This window comes from Bufo bufo, chromosome 4 (genome assembly GCF_905171765.1).
Source record: "Bufo bufo chromosome 4, aBufBuf1.1, whole genome shotgun sequence".
Taxonomy (NCBI): domain Eukaryota; kingdom Metazoa; phylum Chordata; class Amphibia; order Anura; family Bufonidae; genus Bufo; species Bufo bufo.
This window is the reverse complement of record NC_053392.1, coordinates 264,230,262-264,251,827: the sequence shown is the minus strand read 5'-3', so window position 1 is coordinate 264,251,827 and position 21,566 is coordinate 264,230,262.

The window sequence follows — 21,566 nt, the reverse complement described above, 5'->3', positions numbered from 1 at the left end:
GACACAATGTGCACTGGTCTGCGCTGTCAATAATGGAACACATACTAAATGGGGATTACGCAAGAAAGAGAAAAATACAATATAGTGCAGTGATAAGTATATAACTTACTGTAGTCCCCTCCTAAAGTCCCTGAATCTCAAGTCATGTAATCTAAAGTTACACACTTAATACAAACACACTTAAAATCAAACCCACGAACTATCACAAACTCGCATTATTTGCCTGCTTGTATAAATGGAGCTCTTAAACCAGTCTGCTTTTTTTTCTCTGGATTAAAAGTCTCAATTGATGTTTTTACACCGCCATTGCCAGTTTCCAAAATAAGGTGTGGTGATGGCAGAGAGTGGGTTGCCATGGAAAATAAAAATTAAAAAACTACATGTTGTAGGCGGGTCCAACTTAAGAAAAGGTGGGGCCAAAAATCCCATAGTGCCAAATACCATCTCAGCTGAAGCAAATACCAAAGAGCAACACAATATAATGCCCCAAAAGTTGTCCCTCTGTGGTGGCCATCAATAGATGCCATTTTCTGTCTTCCTTCTTCTCTAGTTGTCATTAATTAAGATATGGAGCAGGGGGCTTAGGAGGTGAGATGCAGGCCACAGCAGTTGAATTCAGGAGGGCATGTGTGTTCACTTGCCAGATCCATGAATACCCGATTCTCACAGAGTTAATTACTGTTGAGAGTTCATTATGTACCCGGCCAGTGACAGGGTCTATGGCCAATCCACCCCTGACTATAGTAAACAGCAAATACCTTACTGATTGACTACAATGCTTGGCCATACAGATTTTGGACCTTCTAGTTCTTTTCTTTCTGGAGTAATGTGAAGTAGAGATGTTTTTTTCTCTGTAAATTTCTCAGAAATAGTGATTCTCTGGGATGAAAGCCTAGTTCTCTGAGGAGTGGGCACATGTAGTGTGCTAATTAGCCTCTAGGAGTGGGGGGAGGGTTCCTGCTCCTAGAGGCTCCATTCTCCCACCTTTGTCACCTCCCTCCAAGTTCTGATTGACAGGGCCAGGCAGCGCTCACATCTGTCTGCCAGCCCTGCTCTCTGGTGAACTCTTGCGCCATTCAGTATTCGGCACAGGCGCGGTGAGGAAGCTGGCAGCCTGCGAGCGTCTTTCCCTTACCACGCCTGCGCTGAAGGCTGAATGGCAAGAGATTTCACCAGAGCAAAGGGCTGGCTGTCACCGCCAGTTCTGTGAGAAGGTCTAGCAGACGTCCTTCTCTACCTCTTGCATGACGTTTTTTGTTTTGGTTTCACTTTGTCATCCCCTTTCCTTCTCCTAGGTGTCATCTATTTAGACTAATCATCTCCCTTTATATTCCCTCCCATACTGCCTCACTTTGCGGTTTATACTACTTCCTGGATGAAGTGTTCACTGCTGGAGGCTGCTGCTGCTGTTTGCTCAGATAAGTCTTTTTATGTATTGTGTTTCCTTGCTGGCTTGATTCTTGGTGACCCTGACCCTGTCCGTATTAAGTGCAGGGAGCCGGTGGTCGTGTCCCCTCACTATTATAGGGTTTTCAGGTGTCACACAGACTTAGGTACGTGGGCATGCAATCATCTACCATTGAGACCCTTGCATGGGCATAGCAGTCAGGGAGAGCTCTTAGGGTTTTATAGGGCTCACCTATATGCTCCTTAGTTTGGGATCAAGGCAGTCGGACGTTTATCCATAAGTTCCAGCTATCTGTAACATCATCCGTGACACTGGCAGACAGATGCGAGCGTTGCCTGGCCCTGTCAATCAGGACTTGGAGGGAGGCGACAAAGGTGGGAGAACGGAGCCTCTAGGAGCATTAACAACGCCCCCCCTGCTCCTATAGGTTAATTAGCATATTATAAAAGTTAGATTTCTGGCGTAACGGGGCATAGATAAAAGTAGGAATAGGCTAGTTAGGTTTAGCTGACATTAGCACATCGCTACTGTCAGCTAGCTTAATTGGGTTAAATCTGGTGACAGAAACCCTTTAAGATTTATTTTCAGTGGAACTAAGGGACCTATGACAAATCCTGAAAAACAACCCCAAAGCATTATCCATCCACCAAACTTTACAGCTGGTACACTGCAGTCAGGCAGGTAACATTCTCCTGTCATTTGTCAAACCCAGACTCATTCATCAGACTGCCAGATACAGAAGATTGATTCGACACTCCACAGAACACATTCCATTGTTCCAGAGTCTAGTGCTTTACACTGCTACATCCAACGCTTGACATTGTGCTGGGATATTTAATGATTTCATGCAGCTGCTCCGCCCTACAAACCCATGTCATGAAACTGCCAATGCACAGTTTTTGTGCTGATGTTAATGCCAGAAGAGTTTTGGAACTCTGCAGTTATTGATTCAGCAGAGCACTTGCAACTTACATTATGGGGGAATTTAACATTGTAGGAGTATTTGAAGTTAGTTTTTAAAATTAAAATTGTTATGCGCACTTACGGCAAATTTATGAAAATGGCACACTGTAATAATTTGGAGTAAGTGCAATGATGTTGTGCCCATTTCAGTAAAAGTACAGTATGCAATAGCAAAAAGGGGAATTTAAAATACAGAGCTAACACGATCACCACAGAGTAAATAATAAAGAGTGCCAATACAGAGGTAAAGAGTCTCAAAAGAGATAAACAAGGGGAAGGACTATCCCTAAAAAGCCCAATATTGAGTACGGAGTGAGGGCCAGGATCACAATCTCCATTCTAGTTCATGATAACGATGTTCAATGGGGTTGAAGTCAGAGCTCTGTGTGGGCCAGTCATGTTCTTCCACACCAAACTCACTTATCCATGCTTTATGAACCTTGCTTTGTGTACTGGGACACAATGGTGCTGGAATAGAAAAGGGCCTTTCCCAATCTGTTCCCTCAAAGTTGGAAGCGTACAATTGTTTCAAATGTATTGGTATACTGAAGCATTAAGATTTGCCTTCACTGGAACTAAGGAGCCTAGGACAAGCCCTGAAAAGCAATCCTACAGCACTATACTTTCTCCACCAAAATTTACAGTTAGCAAAATGCAGTCAGGCAGGTAACATTTCCCTGGCATTCACCAAAGCCAGACTCATCTGTCAGGCTGCTAGATAGCGATGTATGATTCATGACTCCATTGAACAGGTGTCCACTCCATTCGTTGCTTGGCATTGTGTGGTGATATAAGACTTGCATGCAGCTGCTCATCCATAGAACCCCATGTCATGAAGCTTCTAGCGCACAGTTCTTGTGCTGTTGTTAATGACAGAGGAAATTTGGAAGTTTGCAGTTGTGGAGTCAGGACAAATCGGGTATGACAAACACACTGACACAGGAAGGGGGGGTAGTAGGGGGGGGAGGGGAAGCCAGGAAAGCAAGGGAAGGAAAAGAAGGAGGTGTTCCATAATACCGCAAGCGGAACATACTACAAATTAAAACGGGACGAGCTCCGAAATAGGAACCAGGGCTCCCAAGAGCGCGAAAAAGTTGGTACTTGGTTATAGGATTCTGACCCTAGCTCCTCCATACGAACCAGGATATCTAGTGCTGAAACCCAGGTTATTCTCCGCAAGCAGTCTGTGGATCTCCATCTGCGGGGAATAATTTGCCTCATGGCTTGTACAAAGGTTCTGAGTACCCCTCTCTTTACCTGTTGGGGCCGTCCTGGGTAAATGGACAGCAAAGCAATCAAAGGGGAGGGTGAGACATTAGAATAATATAAGGCGTTATATAAGGCAAAGACGTCTAACCATAAGGAGGAAACCCCGGGGCCTTTCCATCCTTTTTAGACCAATTATGCGACATTAACTGTTAGATTAATTACAACTCCTTGGGTTATCTCACAAAGAATATTGGACATTTTTCAAACCAGCTCTTGGATCTGAATACTTTTGTAAGTGCATACAATTAAAAATGCCATGAAGCACTCACCGCACATGTTTTGTGCTGATGATAATGCCAAAGGAGGTTTGGGATTCAGCAGAGTGTTTGCAACTTTTATGTGTCATGTACCTCAGAACTTGGAAACCATGGTCTGTAACTTTACGTGGTCTGCCACATTGTGGCTAAGTTGCTGTGGTTCCTAAATGCTTCTTTGCAATAATAGCATTCACAGTTGATGGTGGAATATCTAGGAGGGAAGAAATTTCACAAACTGAGTTGTTGCAACAGTGACATCCTATTATTGTACCATGCTCAAATTTGGTACACAAAGGTTTGGAAAGGCAGACTGTATTGCTAGATACTTTATTTTATACACCTGTAGTAAATGTGTCTAAATGAAACACCTGAATTTAATGATTGAGGTGTTTCCGAACACTTCTCATCTACAGTATATACAGTAGTGTGCCAAAGTTTTAGGCAGGCATTGAAAAAATGCTGCAAAGTAAAGATGCTTTCAAAAATAGAAATGTTAATACTTTGTTATTGCAATGAGCCGGACCGTGGGTACAGTTATACGGTGTGAAATCAAGGGGGCAGCAACATGTTAAAACCTAACTTTTAATGTTATAGATTAAGATCCCTGTGATGGGAATGAGAACCCCTTACGGACATACAATACAGACAACAACAGGGAACCTGGTGTACCAGGTCGCCTTTGGTCGAGTCCACAATGCCGCCCCTTAGTAGGGTGGGAGTGGGACTGATAGACCAATAAACGTAAATAAAGATAAGACCACGGCGGTGTGCCTGAAGGTCTATAGACATGCCAATAGGCAAAGAAAAGGGTAGGTCTTACCAGTGGAGGACAGTCTGGACCCACTCACGCGGTGCGCAAACAGAGGTAGTTCTTAAACTTGAACGAATCCTCAGGTAGACGGTCACTCGGTAATGGAGGGCCACAGGGAGAATCTATCCCTGTTAATGCCCTACTTGGCCTGTTATGCCCTAAAGTAAGCCTCCTAACACGGGGTCCCCGTGGCACCTAGAAGAGAATACACACAATGGGCATGTAATACTTAAACGTTACACAACCTGTAAACTGGTAATGAAATTAGTGCATTAACATAGCAATAGAAGTCACAAAGAGCTCAGGTATACGTTTGAGTCTTTTCTTTGGGTGCAAGCTTTTTACGTTGCAGTAACCATTTTTTAGAAAATAGTGCAAATTTATTAGTGCAATAATATGCTCAAATATGACTTGAGTCCTTTTACTTGATGTAGAATCCTCTGGAAACAGGCAAAAAGGCAATTGTAATCCACAGGAACAATAAAAGTTCATTGTAATCCATGAGGCGGTATAAAATGTATAAAAGCAGCATATTTAGAACCGTAGTTCCATAAGGCTATCAAGCAACCTGAGAAAGGGGATAAAACAATGTGCAAACTTGGATATGAGGGGTTAAATGATGATGGAGGGAGTCCTTACTGCACATGACCATCAGGGTGAGGACAAAATAGGGCAACCTGTAAAATAAAACATTAAAACAATGCCAACGGGTCCTCACCCGTCAGGAACAATCCATGACGTGGCTCCCATTAGTCCTTTATTTTTTGAAAAGGACCATTTTTAGAGAAGGACGTCCAGGTCCTCCTCGCTGCTTGAGCTACTGAAGCGCATTTGGTAGCTCAGAGTTGCAGTATGCCACTGCCCTCTAGTGGTGTCCTTAGGTGGTGGCTGTGCAGACAGCCTGGTGAATGCAGCTGTGACATGCTGCAAGCCGGGATCCCTAGCCAGTGCAGAGGTGGGTAAAACCTCTGGCTGAAGGGGTTCTGGTAGGCAAACTGAGGATGCCTGTGGCTGCTTCCATGGTAGCACATATGGCTGCACTCTGGGATTGAATGTGAGAACTGAGTTATTAATTTGGCCCACCCGTAGTGTTGGTGGTGCGGCCAGGTCAGGAATGAGGGGTTCAGGTTCTGGCTGAGGCTGTTCTTTGAAACGCAATCTGCCATCCTGGGTTTCTTGAAGACATCTCACTTTACCTGCAGAGCCTGGATCTTCCTGCCAGGTCTCTGGGGTAACGGCAGGAGACAAAGGTTTGGCCAGCGGGGTCACACCGGGAGCAAATGGGCCTTGGATGGAGTGCATAGGGGTATACTCCACTTGATCCCCTGCATACAGGTTGTGACGGGCCTGTGGTAGGTAGTGGCGCTTAACAGAGCGGCGGCCTACAGATATTTCTTCCCCTGAATGACTATCTTGGAGGAAGCCCACTCCTCTTTCAACTGAGAACCAGAGTACAGTCCCAGTGCGTCTGGTAAGCTTAGGGTCTCCTGGCTGGGGATCATCTATGACCTGCTTCACCCATTCTTCAACGGCTGATTTGTATTCCCAGGCCATCTTTGAGTGCTGGTGCGCATGTTTTAGCGCTTTCTGGCACAGCAGCAAAGCAATAAAGTAAATTTTTAGGGTTTTGGCACAATTCTCAGGTCTTGCGGTACTGTTAAACATGCAATTTGATCCTGTTGGCACACAATTGGATCCGGTTCTGCTAGCACACAGTTGAATCTGGTTGGCAGGGATAGGCACACAATTCAATCCGATCCTGTTCGTGACTCCAAAAATGCAATGAGCCGGAACGTGGGTACAGTTACACGGATCCCAAATTATGCAGTGGGTCAGGATATGGGTTTAAAAGTCTATAAGTTTGTTTGTGACGCCAATTGCAGCATGCGCAGGGTACTAACACAGGGCCCTTTAAAGGGCTTCTGTCACCCCACTAAAGTGTTGTTGTTTTTTTTGGGCTAGTTAAATTAGTTATATTGCGATATATGAAAATATAATGGTGTTACTTACTTTGATCCAGCAGTTTCTTCCAAAAACGAAGTTTTATAATATGTAAATTAGGTCTCTACCAGCAAGTAGGGCGGCTACTTGCTGGTAGCTGCTGCAGAAAACCGCCCCCTCGTTGTGTTAATTGACAGGGCCAGCCGGGATCTCCTCCTCCGGCCAGCCCTGTCGGCATTTCAAAAATCACGCGCCTGTGTTCATTCGGCGCAGGCGCTCTGAGATGAGGAGGCTTGTCTCCTCAGCACTCCCTCAGTGCGCCTGCGCCGATGACGTCTTCTATTTCGGTGATGTCATCGGCGCAGGTGCACTGAGGGAATTCTGAGGAGGCGAGCCTCCTCATCTCAGAGCGCCTGCGCCGAATGAACACAGGCGCGCGATTTTTGAAATGCCGACAGGGCTGGCCGGAGGAGGAGATCCCGGCTGGCCCTGTCAATCAACACGATGAGGGGGCGGTTTTCTGCAGCAGCTACCAGCAAGTAGCCGCCCTACTTGCTGGTAGAGACCTAATTTACATATTATAAAACTTCGTTTTTGGAAGAAACTGCTGGATCAAAGTAAGTAACACCATTATATTTTCATATATCGCAATATAACTAATTTAACTAGCCCCAAAAAAAAAAATCACTTTAGTGGGGTGACAGAAGCCCTTTAAGGTGTTGTAACTCACGTATCAGGTTAGGAATGCCAGAGCGGTGTAATGTCTCTGTATGGTAGTGGTAATGGTGTCAACGGTGTCTTCTACCTGGGTACAGCTGGACTCCTGGATCCTGGCTCACTTGCAATAAATTGAGTGTGGTGCTAGTAGGAGTAATAGAGGAATTTTCAGCAGTAATTGAGATCCAGACCTTGGGTAAAGTTCAAACTTGTCTTTACTGGTTGTAGCTTTGATTAAAGCAAGGTACAGCATTAGCCTTTGGTCCCAGCAGGTATTGGCAATGTGTGGCAGGAATATATCTTCTGCTCTATCATGTACCTGGAGCTTTGCAGGAAAAGGACGTCTGCTTGTAGCTCTAAACTGTGGCAGGAATTTGGCTTCTGCACTTTCTATCTTCTGCTGTCTGGGGACTGACTAGCTGAGGAGGAATGGCTTCTCCTGGGGTCTCTGGACTTTGACTTACAGTTAGCTTCACAGGGTTTGCTTCTTCCTGGAACTGGAGTTGTCTGCTTGATTCTTCCAGCTGAGACTGAAGGGCTCAGGCTGGGGATGATGATTAATGTCTCAGCCGAGACAAGATCCTGGCTTGTATCCCTATATCTGGGAGCTCCTACACGCACAGCATTCACCTAGCAGGGGTGGCTGGCACACTGCTTCTAACTTGCTTCCCTCCCCATGAGGCAGGATATGGGCGCAGCCTACTTTGCTCATAGAGGGGGAGCTAAACAGGAATGTACTATTCCAGCCTAGACACACTAAACTGGCTTAAGTCCCTGCCAGAACATTGCTGCCACCCGCTGGTGAACATGGAAAATGACAACAATATACATGTAACAAGGCTTATAATGAACAGTTGTGAGGATATTATGTGAAATGACATTAGATGACAGAGTTAAAGCCTTAACAGTTTGTAGCGGGGTAAAAGAGTTTAGTAACACAACTCTGGGGTGTTACATTATCAATTAACAAAGTACAAATAGAATGAACAAGAGAAATTAAGCAAAAACAAAATGTAATCTACATTTGGTATGACCACCCTTTGCCTTCAAAATAGCATGGATTCCTCTAGGTACACTTGCACAAAGGATTGTTTAGGATTATAATTAGTGTTGATCGAGCACCAAAAGTGCTCGGTGCTCTGTAAAGCACAATGGAAGTCAATGGGAGAACCCAAGCATTAAACCAGGCACCCCCTGCTCTGAAGAGGTGAGGGTGCCTGGTTCACAGGAAAAGGTCAGAAATGGATGGAAACACCATTGAAATGGTTCAGGAACAGCATGGGGAGGATGTCTGGATGCATCTGGGAACGTTGTTGTCCTAGTAGTACGCCACTTTTACAGACTGAGAATAATACACACAAAACCGAAGAAAAAAATCGATTTTAGAGGAAAAATTGTTAGGAAACATTCTTTCCTGTATATTTACTTGTATATAAAGTGCAAGTGCTGCCAAAAATTACAAGGAAGAGGCACTCCGATACAACCTGTATATCACATAAAGGAGGGCCTCATTCACATTGTGGTACAATTGTTCAGGTAGTGGGACTGCTACACTCATAAAGCCTATGCACTAAGTGAAAGGGCTGCCAAAAATTACAAGGAACCGGCACTCCAATACACCATTTATTACACAAGGAGGGCATCATACACACCCTTGAAAAATTATGATTGATGGCCTGCTGGTGACCCTCAAAAACATTAGGAGCAAGGGCAGCCTAATAAGCATGTTGATATGATGGAGGAGGAGGATGAGAAAAAGAAGGTTGAACCATATACCATTTTTTGTGGTGGAAGAGGTGCATGGGAATACAGTGTATTCAATACACCATAAAAGTCACATTTAAAGTGCCTTTATGTTCAGCCGCTTTCCTCTGGTGGAGTAGAGAAGTCAGGGGCAATCCAGGCCTTGTTCATTTTTATAAGAGTCAACCTGTCAGCATTTTCAGTTGACAGGCAGAGGCGCTTATCAGTCATTATGCCCCCAGTAGCACTACAGACCCGCTCAGACAAAACACTGGCGGCGGGGCAGGCCAGCACCTCCAAGGCGTAGAGCGCCAGTTCATGCCACGTGTCCAGCTTGGACACCTAATAGTTGTCTGCTACGTACTCCTTCCCCATCTTCCAAAACATTTCCCTCCTTGTGACACTAGACCGCGCATCAGGGTGAGGGTGCTGGCGGGGTGTCATGAAACTGTCCCAGGCCTTGGAGAGTGTTGCCTTGCCTCTGTTAGAACTGCTGTGTGTTCCCCTCGTATCCCCTCCTCAGTTGGCCATGGAACTACGTACTCTTTCGCCAGTGTTGTCAGCTGGAAATGTTTGGAGCAATTTTTCCACAAGGACTTTCTGGTATTGCACCATTTTGCTCGTCCTCTCCACCACAGGAATGACATATGAGAAGTTCTCTTTGTAGCGGGGGTTGAGAAGGGTGAACAACCAGTAATCGTGTTGGCCAAAATGCGTATAATGCGAGGGTCACGGAAAGGCAGCGTAACATAAAGTCAGCCATGTGTGCAGAATCCCAACAGACAAGACTTCGCTGTCCTCATCAGGAGGATGACTCTCCATTTCCTCATCCTACTTTTCTGCCAATCCACGCTGAACAGATGGAATAAACCTGCTATGGGTACTACCCTCTATAGCGGAGGCAACCGTCTCCTGCTCCTCCTCCTCCTCCTCATCCAATTTGCGCTGAGAAGACAAACTGAGGGTGGTCTGGCTATCACCCTGTGTACTGTCTTCCCCCATTTCCACCTCTTCCACATGCAAAGCGTCTGCCTTTATTGTAAGCAGCGAGCGTTTGAGTATACACAGAAGTGGGATGGTTACACTCATAATAGCTGCATCGCCGCTCACCATCTGTGTTGATTCTTCAAATTTGCGTAAAACCTGCTTGTGAAGAGCGGAAGCTGACTGGAAAGGCGATGACCATGATGCAGCTGGTATTCCACTACTACCCTCAGCTGCTCACAAAGCCTGGCCAACATGTGTAACGTGGAGTTCCAGCGCATGCTCACGTCGCACAACAGTCAGTGAACTGGCAATTGCAATCGCTGCTGCAGCGTTGCCAGACTGGCGGCAGCTGTAGATGACTTTCGGAAATGGGCACACAAGCGGCGCACCTTCACGAGTAGCTCAGGCAAATTGGGGTAGATTTTGAAAAACTGCTGAACCACTAAGTTGAACACATGGGCTAGGCATGGTATGTGTGTGAGCTTGCCGAGCTCCAAAGCCGCCACCAAGTTACGGCCATTATCAGATACAACCATACCTGGTTGTAGGTTGAGTGGCGAGAGCCACAGCTCAGTCTGGTCCCTTATCCCCTGCCACAGCTCTGCGGCGGGGTGCAGTTTGTCACCTAAGCAAATGAGTTTAAGCACGACCTGTTGCGGCTTCCCCACTGCAGTGCTACACTGCTTACAGCTACTGACTGATGGATGACTGGTGCTGCAAGATGACAATTCAGAGGTGGAAGTGGAGGAGGAGGAGGGGGGTTGCAGCCACTAATGTAGGTGGTGGCGGAAAGCCTGATGGAAGCAGGGCCCGCAATCCTTGGCGTCGGTAGCACCTGTGTCATCCCAGGGTACGACTCGCTCCCGGCCTCCACAACGTTCACCCAGTGTGCTGTCAGGGAAATGTAGCAGCACTGGCCAAAAGCACTTGTCCATGAGTCAGTCGTTAAGTGGACCTTCCCAATAACTGCGTTGGTCAGGGCACGGGTGATGTTAAGGGACACATGCTGGTGTAAGGCGGGGATGGCACACAGGGAAAAATAGTGGCGGCTGGGGACTGAGTAACGAGGGACGGCCACCGCCATCAGGCTGCGCAAAGCCTCAGTGTCCACAAGCCTAAATGGCAAAATTTCCAGGGCCAGCAATTTGGAAAGGTGGGCATTTAGTGTTATGGCCTGTGGGTGGGTGGCTGGGTATTTGCGCTTTCGTTCAAAGGCCTGGGGTATGGACATCTGTACGCTGTGCTGGGACACAAAAGTGGATGTGCTAGCTGATGGTGCTTGCGAAGGTCCAGGTGCAGGGAGGGAGGCATCCGGGCCTGCGTCTTGAACAGGGGATTGGCCAGCACGTAACACAGGGAAATAGGAGGCAGTGGTGTGACCCGCAGACACTGATTGTGGACCCAGGGTTCAGCCCACCTATTAGGGTGCTTTGATGCCATGTGGCGGATCATGCTGGTAGGGGTGAAGTTTCTAGTGTTCACTCCCGTGCTCATTTTGGTATGGCACAGGTTGCAAATGACAATTATTTTATCGTCCGCACTTTCCTCAAAAAAGCGCCAGACTGCAGAACACCTACCCCTTGGCAAGGGAGATTGCCACAAGGGGGTGCTCCAGGGAACAGTTGTGGGCCTGTTTGGTGTGGCCCTACTTCTCCCTTTTGCCACTTCACTGCCTCTTCCAGCCTATTGCTGCGGATCCCTCCCCCTCTGTACTGCTGTCCTCACTCGACTTGCCACCTTCCCAGGTTGGGTCAGTGATTTCATTGTCCACCACCTCCTCTGCCACTTCCTCACTCTGGTCATCCTCCAGTCCTGACTTGACCTAACAAGAACCTCACTTATTGACAACTGTGTCTCATCCTCATCATCAACCTCTTAAGACACTAGAGGTTGACTTATTGGCAACTGTGTCTCATAATCATCATTCACCTCGTGAAACACTAATTGCCGTTCCCCACCATCATCTTCTTCTGTCTGTGGATGCTCAAGAGTTTGGGAATCAGTGCACAAAATCTCCTGATGTTCCTCTTCAAGCGGGCTTGGCAAGAGGCCCAAATCAAGGAATGGCACTGAAAAGAGCTCCTCAGAATATCTGAGTGTAGGATCACTTGTTTACCATTACTCTCCATGGTGGGAGTAGGGAGGATCAGGGATAGGTTTCTGTTGACCAGACTCCAATGGCTACTGAGAATGGACTTTGTGGAAGACAGGGTGGTGCTTAAAGGGATTCTGTCACCAGTTTTTTACCCCCCCATTTAAAAATATGGTTGTGTTCATGGAGCACTAGCGATTCCTAATGTGGTCTTATAACCGAAATCTGTAGGCTCATTTTGTCTAAAAAACGTTATAACTAACCTGTCATTCATCTCACAAAGGTGCCCAAGGGGATGCTCATGTCTTCCAGATGCCGCCCGCACCCGCCGCCATTCGTGCCCAGCTCCTCCTTTGCTGTCATCAGCGCCGCCTCAGAATCCTTTGCTACGCCTCCGGCTCTCCCTCAATCCCCCCTCCTTCTTCTCTAACATCCCGCGCGTGCGCACAGGCACGTGCGGACTTCTCCGTTCGGCTTCATGGAGCGAAGTGCGCATGCGCCGGCACTTCATGGAGCGAAGTGCGCATGCGCTCAACCTCCCGATGACCTGAACACTGGCGCCAGCCTGTCAGAGGCCTGTGCGCACGCGGGATGTTAGAGAAGAAGGAGGGGGGAGTGAGGGAGAGCCGGAGGCGTAGCAAAGGATTCTGAGGCGGCGCTGATGACAGCAAAGGAGGAGCTGGGCACGAACGGCGGCGGGTGCGGGCGGCATCTGGAAGACATGAGCATCCCCTTGGGCACCTTTGTGAGATGAATGACAGGTTAGTTATAAAGTTTTTTAGACAAAATGAGCCTACAGATTTCGGTTATAAGACCACATTAGGAATCGCTAGTGCTCCATGAACATAACCATATTTTTAAATGGGGGGGTAAAAAACTGGTGACAGAATCCCTTTAACCGACTGGAAGCATTATCTGCTGCAATCCAGCCGACCACCTGGTTGCAATGGTGTGACTTCGAGAGTGGTGTCCTACGCCGCCCTGCAAACTGGGACATAAAGCTAGGTCTCGTAGATGAGTGTGTTTCTTGTGCTCTGGCAGCAGGCACAGTTTCACTGCGCCCAGGGCCACAGCCTCTGCGTGCACCATCAGCAGCACAGCCACTTCCCCGTCCCTTAGTGCTCGCCTTGAGCATATTAAATGGTATACATGCTTGCAAGTATGTCACACGTACAGTAGCGCAGGTTTTGTAAGTGTATGCGCAAATAAATTACACTGAATGTCACAGATATTTAGGATGTGCAAACGTTATACAGGAGATGTAGCGCAGGTTGTGTCACTGTCACCAGCGGCTAAGAAAAAAATGACACTGAATGTCACAGATATATAGGATGCACAAGCGTTATACAGGAGATGTAGTGCAGGTAATGTCGCTGTCAGCAGCGGCCAAACAATTGCGCTGAATGTAACAGATATTTAGGATGCTCAAATGTAACAACAGATGTAGCAGAGGCTGTGTCACTGTCAGCAGCGGCCAAACAATTGCACGAAATTTAGCGCAGGCTGCGCTAATATACAGCCAGGTCCATAAATATTGGGACGGCGACACAATTCTAAATTTTTTGGCTCTATACACCACCACAATGGATTTGAAATGAAGCAAACAAGATGTGCTTTAACTGCAGACTGTCAGCTTTAATTTGAGGGTATTTACATCCAAATCAGGTGAACGGTGTAGGAATTACAAGAATTTGCATATGTGCCTCCCACTTGTTAAGGAACCAAAAGTAATGGGACAATTGGCTTCTCAGCTGTTCCATGGCCAGGTGTGTGTGTTATTCCCTCATTATCCCAATTACAATGAGCAGATAAAAGGTCCAGAGTTCATTTCAAGTGTGCAATTTTCATTTGGAATCTGTTGCTGTCAACTCTCAAGATGAGATCCAAAGAGCTGTCACTACCAGTGAAGCAAGCCATCATTAGGCTGAAAAAACAAAACAAACCCATCAGAGAGATAGCAAAAACATTAGGCGTGGCCAAAACAACTGTTTGGAGCATTCTTAAAAAGAAGGAACGCATCGGTGAGCTCAGCAACACCAAAAGACCCAGAAGACCACAGAAAACAACAGTGGTGGATGACTGAAGAATTCTTTCCCTGGTGAAGAAAACACCCTTTACAACAGTTGGCCAGATCAAGAACACTCTCCAGGAGGTAGGTGTATGTGTGTCAAAGTCAACAATCAAGAGAAGAATTCACCAGAGTGAATACAGAGGGTTCACCACAAGATGTAAACCATTGGTGAGCCTCAAAAACAGGAAGGCCAGATTAGAGTTTGCCAAGCAACATCTAATAAAGCCTTCACAGTTCTGGAACAACATCCTATGGACAGACGAGACCAAGATCAACTTGTACCAGAGTGATGGGAAGAGAAGAGTATGGAGAAGGAAAGGAACTGCTCATGATCCTAAGCATACCAGCTCATCAGTGAAGCATGGTGGTGGTAGTGTCATGGTGTGGGCATGTATGGCTGCCAATGGAACTGGTTCTCTTGTATTTATTGATGATGTGACTGCTGAAAAAAGCAGCAGGATGAATTCTGAAGTTTTTCTGGCAATATTATCTGCTCATATTCAGCCAAATGCTTCAGAACTCATTGGGCGGCGCTTCACAGTGCAGATGAACAATGACCCAAAGCAGGGGCGTAGCTAAAGGCTCATGGGCCCTGGTGCAAGACTTAGGCTTGGGCCCCCCTTCCCTCAGTGCTTTGTGTGTCTTCTTATGCAGCACAAGGGTCTTTGGGCCCCCTCAGGCTCCTGGGCCCGGTAGCGACTGCTACCTCTGCACCCCCTATAGCTACGCCCCTGACCCAAAGCATACTGCAAAAGCAACCAAAGAGTTTTTTAAGGGGAAAAAGTGGAATGTTATGCAATGGCCAAGTCAATCACCTGACCTAAATCCGATTGAGCATGCATTTCACTTGCTGAAGACAAAACTGAAGGGAAAATGCCCCAAGAACAAGCAGGAACTGAAGACAGTTGCAGTAGAGGCCTGGCAGAGCATCACCAGGGATGAAACCCAGCGTCTGGTGATGTCTATGCGTTCCAGACTTCAGGCTGTAATTGACTGCAAAGGATTTGCAACCAAGTATTTAAAAGTGAAAGTTTGATTTATGATTATTATTCTGTTCCATTACTTTTGGTTCCTTAACAAGTGGGAGGCACATATGCAAAGTGTTGTAATTCCTACACCGGTCACCTGATTTGGATGTAAATACCATCAAATTAAAGCTGACAGTCTGCAGTTAATGCACATCTTGTTCGTTTCATTTCAAATCCATTGTGGTGGTGTTTAGAGCCAAAAATGTTAGAATTGTGTCGATGTCCCAATATTTATGGACCTGACTGTATATTGCAGCCAGATAGAACAATAGTCCTTAAAAGGACTTTTGGGTCTTGAAAGGGATTTTTTATAATTTTACTATTGATACATAACAGATTATACAAAATATACAAGGCCTCATCTCTTATGGAATACAGTACCCCGAATTAGCACATCTCACACCCTTTGCAAGTTGCTGGACACAATAGCACCTTCCTCCCTTAGAAAAGGCTATTTAAAATCACAACCCACATACAATGACGGCAACCTATGACAAGTCATTCAACTTATTAGCATTTAGATCAACCTGGTCAATATGTAAAATAACCCTTTCATGTATTGTATATAGCAGATACCAGTATTGTTTAACAGAGTTTGTGCTCGGTTCGGCTATCAGAGACGTATCGAAGAGCGTGATGACAATGCATACCTACCTCTAACAAGCAGTAGAATTGTGCCATAACTGCTGTAGGAAGAGAAACCTAAAGAGGGCCAAAAACCCAGAACTAATCGATGCACAATAGATTTATTAAAATTACATTAACAGTTTCTGAAATGCCATTGACAGCTCATTATGCATATTTAGAATGTAACGCCCATAACATGAAGATTTCCACCTGCCTAGTCTTTTGATTACATGATCTGGTATCCCGTTACTGGAGGCGGCGGATGCTGCGCCCATTCTGAAGGAATGACCGGTAATAGACATTGGATTAACACCAATATTGGCTAACAGAATACGTATATATTTGAGAAATACCGATAGGCTGAGGGGTTTCCTGGCTACTAAGAATAATGCGGAATCATCTGGTCTGTCTGAGATAAATGTTAACCATTCATGTATGGCACTAACAGGGCACCACTTATTGCTTGCAGGAAAATATCTGACCTCTATTAATTCCTCTGGCGATGCCGTTTTAGAGTGAGATAACGTTAAGACATAACAGTTCCCATCCCGACTAAAATGCTTCTTCCTTAAGTACGTAGAGGAAGCTGCACCACACGTGAACTCCCCTGGTCTAAGGAAACCAAAGAAACCCACGTATAATGCAGCTTTAATGGCAAGGCTGATGCCATGCCCGAAGGGTTTCTTATCCAGAGAATCGGAAAGCAACTTGAACGTCTGACCTGATAGAGGTTGCCGTGTGACATGACTTTTAACTGATTCCTTCTGAATACCTTTCAGAACTGCCTTAATAGGGTGAGCTGAAAAAAGCGATGGTTCCTCAGGGCGGAGTAAATAGAAAAAATGCTGAATTCCTGCCAGATATATTTTAAAGGTGCTATATGCTAATTTTAGCTGAGAGTGGCAAAAACCAATGAATGCCATTATATAGGAAATGTGACCAATTCCCTCTGCTGGGTAACATTCACTGAACTTCGTAAACCATGCCCATGCCGTGTTGTAAAGTCTAAACGTATTACTCGATAAAGATTGGCGCATGAGCCTGCGTGCTGTTTCGAGATGGTGCACTAATCCATCCTCAGTTCTGCGTATCGTGGTATAATTGACGGCATTGAGTCTGCTTCTGGGAAAACCTGGAAAAAAAGAGGGAAGTTGAAGCGGGATAACGCATCTGCTGCCGTGTTTTCATGACCACTAATATGCGAGCACACAAAATTAAACTCATGTTGTAAGGATAACCATACCAACCTCCGCACAAAGGACATAATTTCTAATGCAGCGGATCTACCTTTAGCTAAAATCTCAACCACTACTGCGCTGTCTGTCAAGAACAAGACTGTTTTGTTCCTCCATTCCGCACCCCAGACCTGTGCCGCTGCCACTATAGGATAAATCTCTAAGAGAGGGGAAGACTGCTTACTCTCGGAGGAGTTACCAATCTCTGGAGGCCAGGAATCAGCTATCCAATGGGAACCATGGATAGCCGCAAACCCTGTTGTGGCAGCCGCATCAGAGTATACCACTGGCGATTGATTGGATGCCGATGGAAAAAATAACAAGACCCCGTTCCATTGAGACAAGAATTTGTCCCACATGCTTAAGTCTGCCTTGGCTTGCTGGTCTAAACAGATCGGACTATCTTGCTCCGGTGCTGAGGAGAGTAATCTCAACAACCTAGATATAAATGATCTACCCTGTGGGATTATCCGAATTGCAATTCTGTTTTGGAAATTACTGTCAACCGAGTAACATTAGATACCGCCTCCTTGATTCTAACTAGTTTATCAGCCGGTAAACTAGCTTCCATTTTTTGTGTGTCCAACTGTATTCCTAAAAAGGTAATTCTAGTGCTGGGCCCCTCCACCTTACTAGCTGCGACCGGGACTTTGAGATCATCGAAGACTGTCTGCAGGATACGTAAATCTTGAGGAACCTGCCACGATGGCTCAATTAGTAAGAAATCGTCCAGATAATATATGACATGATTAACCCGGAATTTATCAGTCAGCACCCAATGTAAGGCCTTTGCGAATTGGTCAAACAACCAGGGGCTAGATTTTGAGCCAAATGTGAGTTTATTAGAAAAATAATATGAATCTTGCCACTTGATACCGTGCCAACGCCAAAGCTGGGGTTGCAAGGGTAATAATTTAAAGGCGTCAGTAATATCCGCTTTTGACAGCCACGTATTGTGCCCTAAAGATAATATTACCTGAATGGCCTCGTCTATAGAGGAATATTTCATGGTGAATTCTTCTGATGGTATTAGACAATTCAAACTGGGAATAGATGATGAATGAGGCGCTGACAAATCATAAATAAGCCTTTTTTTATTAGGATTGAATTTCCCAGACACAACCCCGACCGGATTGACACGCCAGCAATCAAATGGTGACTGTCTTAGTGGCCCTATCAGATAACCCCTATCGAGTTCCTGCTGGATTAAAGCTGACACTACTGATGGATTCCTATCTGTCGTATGTAAATTACTACACTCGTAAGGGATTTGCGGGAGTGCCATGAAACCCGTGTGAAACCCATTAGCTAATCCATCCAGCACGAACTGTACCCAACCTGGCTCTGGGTGATCCGACAGCAATAGCCTGAGCAAATCTATATTTACCACCACTAGTCATGTGGTCTTGGCGTCTATCTGTGGACAGGCCGCCCTTGGGTGAGCCCTGAAGCATATAGAGCACAAGTGCAGTAACCTACATTGATTGTAATGACAATTCGCAAAGTTAAAATTATTACAAAGTTGTGATCTGCCCAGGAACCTAATAGGTTGACCTAATTTATCCACACCTGTTGCCATTTTACTGGTGGAAGGGAACTGGAAATTCTTCATCTGCTGAGATTCTACCAACACATTGCCACTAGAGCACCATGCAGTCGTATGGGAATAAGAACTGCATAATGAACAAGCCGGAGCTTTCAAGCCTGCAAAGTGTCGGCAGAATGATTCGGTGTCTATTTTAGACCAGTCAATCTTCTGGTTGAATTGGGATAAAGCAGCAGCTGCTTTGGCAGAGAATGTCCTGTGGTATTCATAAAATGCTGTACCCCCATACTTATACCCTAGTTCCACAACCTTATAGAGATATAAATCGAGTTCCTCCCTTCTCTGGGGACTGACTGAACAAATAACATCTCGCAATAGGCTAAAGGCTAATACAAATTCAGGAATGGTAAGCTTCCTATTGAGCCTGACATCTTTCGATTTTAAAACCACTGACACTTCCCCACATGCAATTGTTTTGTTATCTGGCGTTTCATGGGTAGGGATGAGGAGCGTAGCTAAATTGACATCCTTACCCTCTACAATGTCCTGCCGAACATTGCTTGGGATGAAATGCGAGGGCGCGATATCAGGAATACTAATAGGAGCCGCCTGGGATTTCTGTTGCACTCCCTGAGTGGCCGGGAGACTGGGCCCTACCGGAGAACCTGAGATGACCTTATTTTCTACGGATTCCAATTTAACTTGCACATCTGATAATGAGGTAGCCATAGAATTAATCAAAGTGTGCAGTTGCGTTAGGGACGTCTGAATTGTGTTCATTGAGACAACGTCCTGACTTGGCCCTGCAGACTCTGAATGTAATGGTCTATAAAGTTCAGCCTTCCTGGCTGAGGCGGGAAATGGAACCCCTCTTCTTGTTAATTCCGCCATCAGCTTATGCACGGTCCATGACCTGAAGGTAGGTCCTCCACTCTCGGACTGCAGATCAATGCTCCCGTGACAGCTAGGAGTGTCCCCAATTTCTGAGACATTAGACATCTTGCACTAGAACAGTAATAAAAAGAGAACTTGAGCATTGAAACTGAAGAACCTAACTATGAAAAGGACCGTCACAATGCGCCCGCCACCAACCTAATATGATGTGGAACTATAGAAAGATCCCTGAATGAAGCGAACCACTCCCCGAAGACAGGGTGAAACAGTTATAACCCCAGCTGGTGCTCTTGAACCAAGAACCGGTGCCTGACCCGTGAACCGTAACAGTGAAGGAACAAGTGATGCCCCTGAAGTCGTAATGGAACAATGAATCTGATATGTGACATCCCAGTGCGTAGTGCCTGAAGTCGTGTCAGGACTTACTAAGTCTGAAGACGTGACAGACTATGCGAAAACCCTGAAGTCGTGTCAGGACTTACTGAGTCTGAAGACGTGACAGACTATACGTGAAGCCTGAAGCCGTGACAGGACTTATATGTCAGAAGACGTGCCAGACCGAACCCACTGCCTGAAGTCGTGACAGGTCTTAACAACTGCAGATGGGGCAGCACATACCCTTGCCTGAAGGCGTGACAGGACTTACATCGAGTCTGTAGACGTGACAGACTTCTTGCTTGATAAATGGAACTTAAAGATGCGCGGGTCCTATGCCGTATTTGAACGTATACTGAATTGAAAAATGTATATATTATTATTTTTTTCCATATCTCCCACCGTCCCCCTTATCTATATTTTCCCCCTTTTTTTTTTTTTACCTGATATAATCCTTCAAATGATGATGATCTGAAGAGTCGTATGATCCCACCAACCGAAAAGCTTGTAACCTATGAAATTCATGATATTGTAGAACCAGTATGTCCCAAGTGTAGCCAATATCCTAATGCTGTATATCTATATGAAATATATACCACAATTATGTATCTATCCCCCTTTTATTTTTTTTAATTTTTTTTAATTTTTTTATTTATTTTTTTAACTTCAATTAATTATATATATATATCTCCCCTTCCCCCTTTTTCCCTAATCTGAAAAACAGTACTGTGTGCAACGAATATCCTTTGCTAAAACTGTATATTGCTGAATAGTTGCTTATGCATTTTTAGTCGTTATATATTTATAAGGTTGAATTTTACTGTATAGACTGTGTATAGATTATGTATAGATTGTATGCGAGTTCATGCTGAAATTGAAGGTATAAAATTGGCCATCCAGAATAGCTTAAAATCAGCCATAGATTCAGGAGTAGTCATGAGCCTAGATTAGAAGTAATACCATCCAGAATAGCTTAAAATCTGCCATAAATTCAGGGGTAGTCATGAGCCTGGATTAGAAGAAATAGGATGAAAAACACATAAACTGATAAACATAAGGTTTGTCAGTAAGTCTTTTTGCACTAAACACAAACATTATCATCCTTAGATAAACCTTCAAATTCAGCTGATCTCACTGTATATTTTTAGCTAAGTAATGGGCAATTCTTATGGTAAGAAGGATCCAAAAAAGAAACAGAATTTTAAATTTAGAACTGAAAATCATGTTCCTAAGGCCTCATGCACACGACTGTTGTTGTGTTCCGTTCCGCAAAATGGGGTTCCGTTGTTCCGTGATCCGTTTCCGTTTTTGTTTCCGTGTGTCTTCCTTTATTTTTGGAGCATCACCAGACATGAAGGAAAGTAAAAAAAAGTCTAAGTCAAGTTTGCCATGCAAATGATAGGAAAAAAACGGACGCGGACGACAATCTTGTGTGCATCCGCGTTTTTTCACGGTTCCATTGACTTGAATGGGTCCGCAAACCGTTTTCCGTGAAATAAATAGGACAGGTTATATTTTTTGGACGGACTGGAACCACGGATCACGGACTCGAATGACAAACGGTGCATTAGCCGAGTTTTCAACCGACCCATTGAAAGTCAA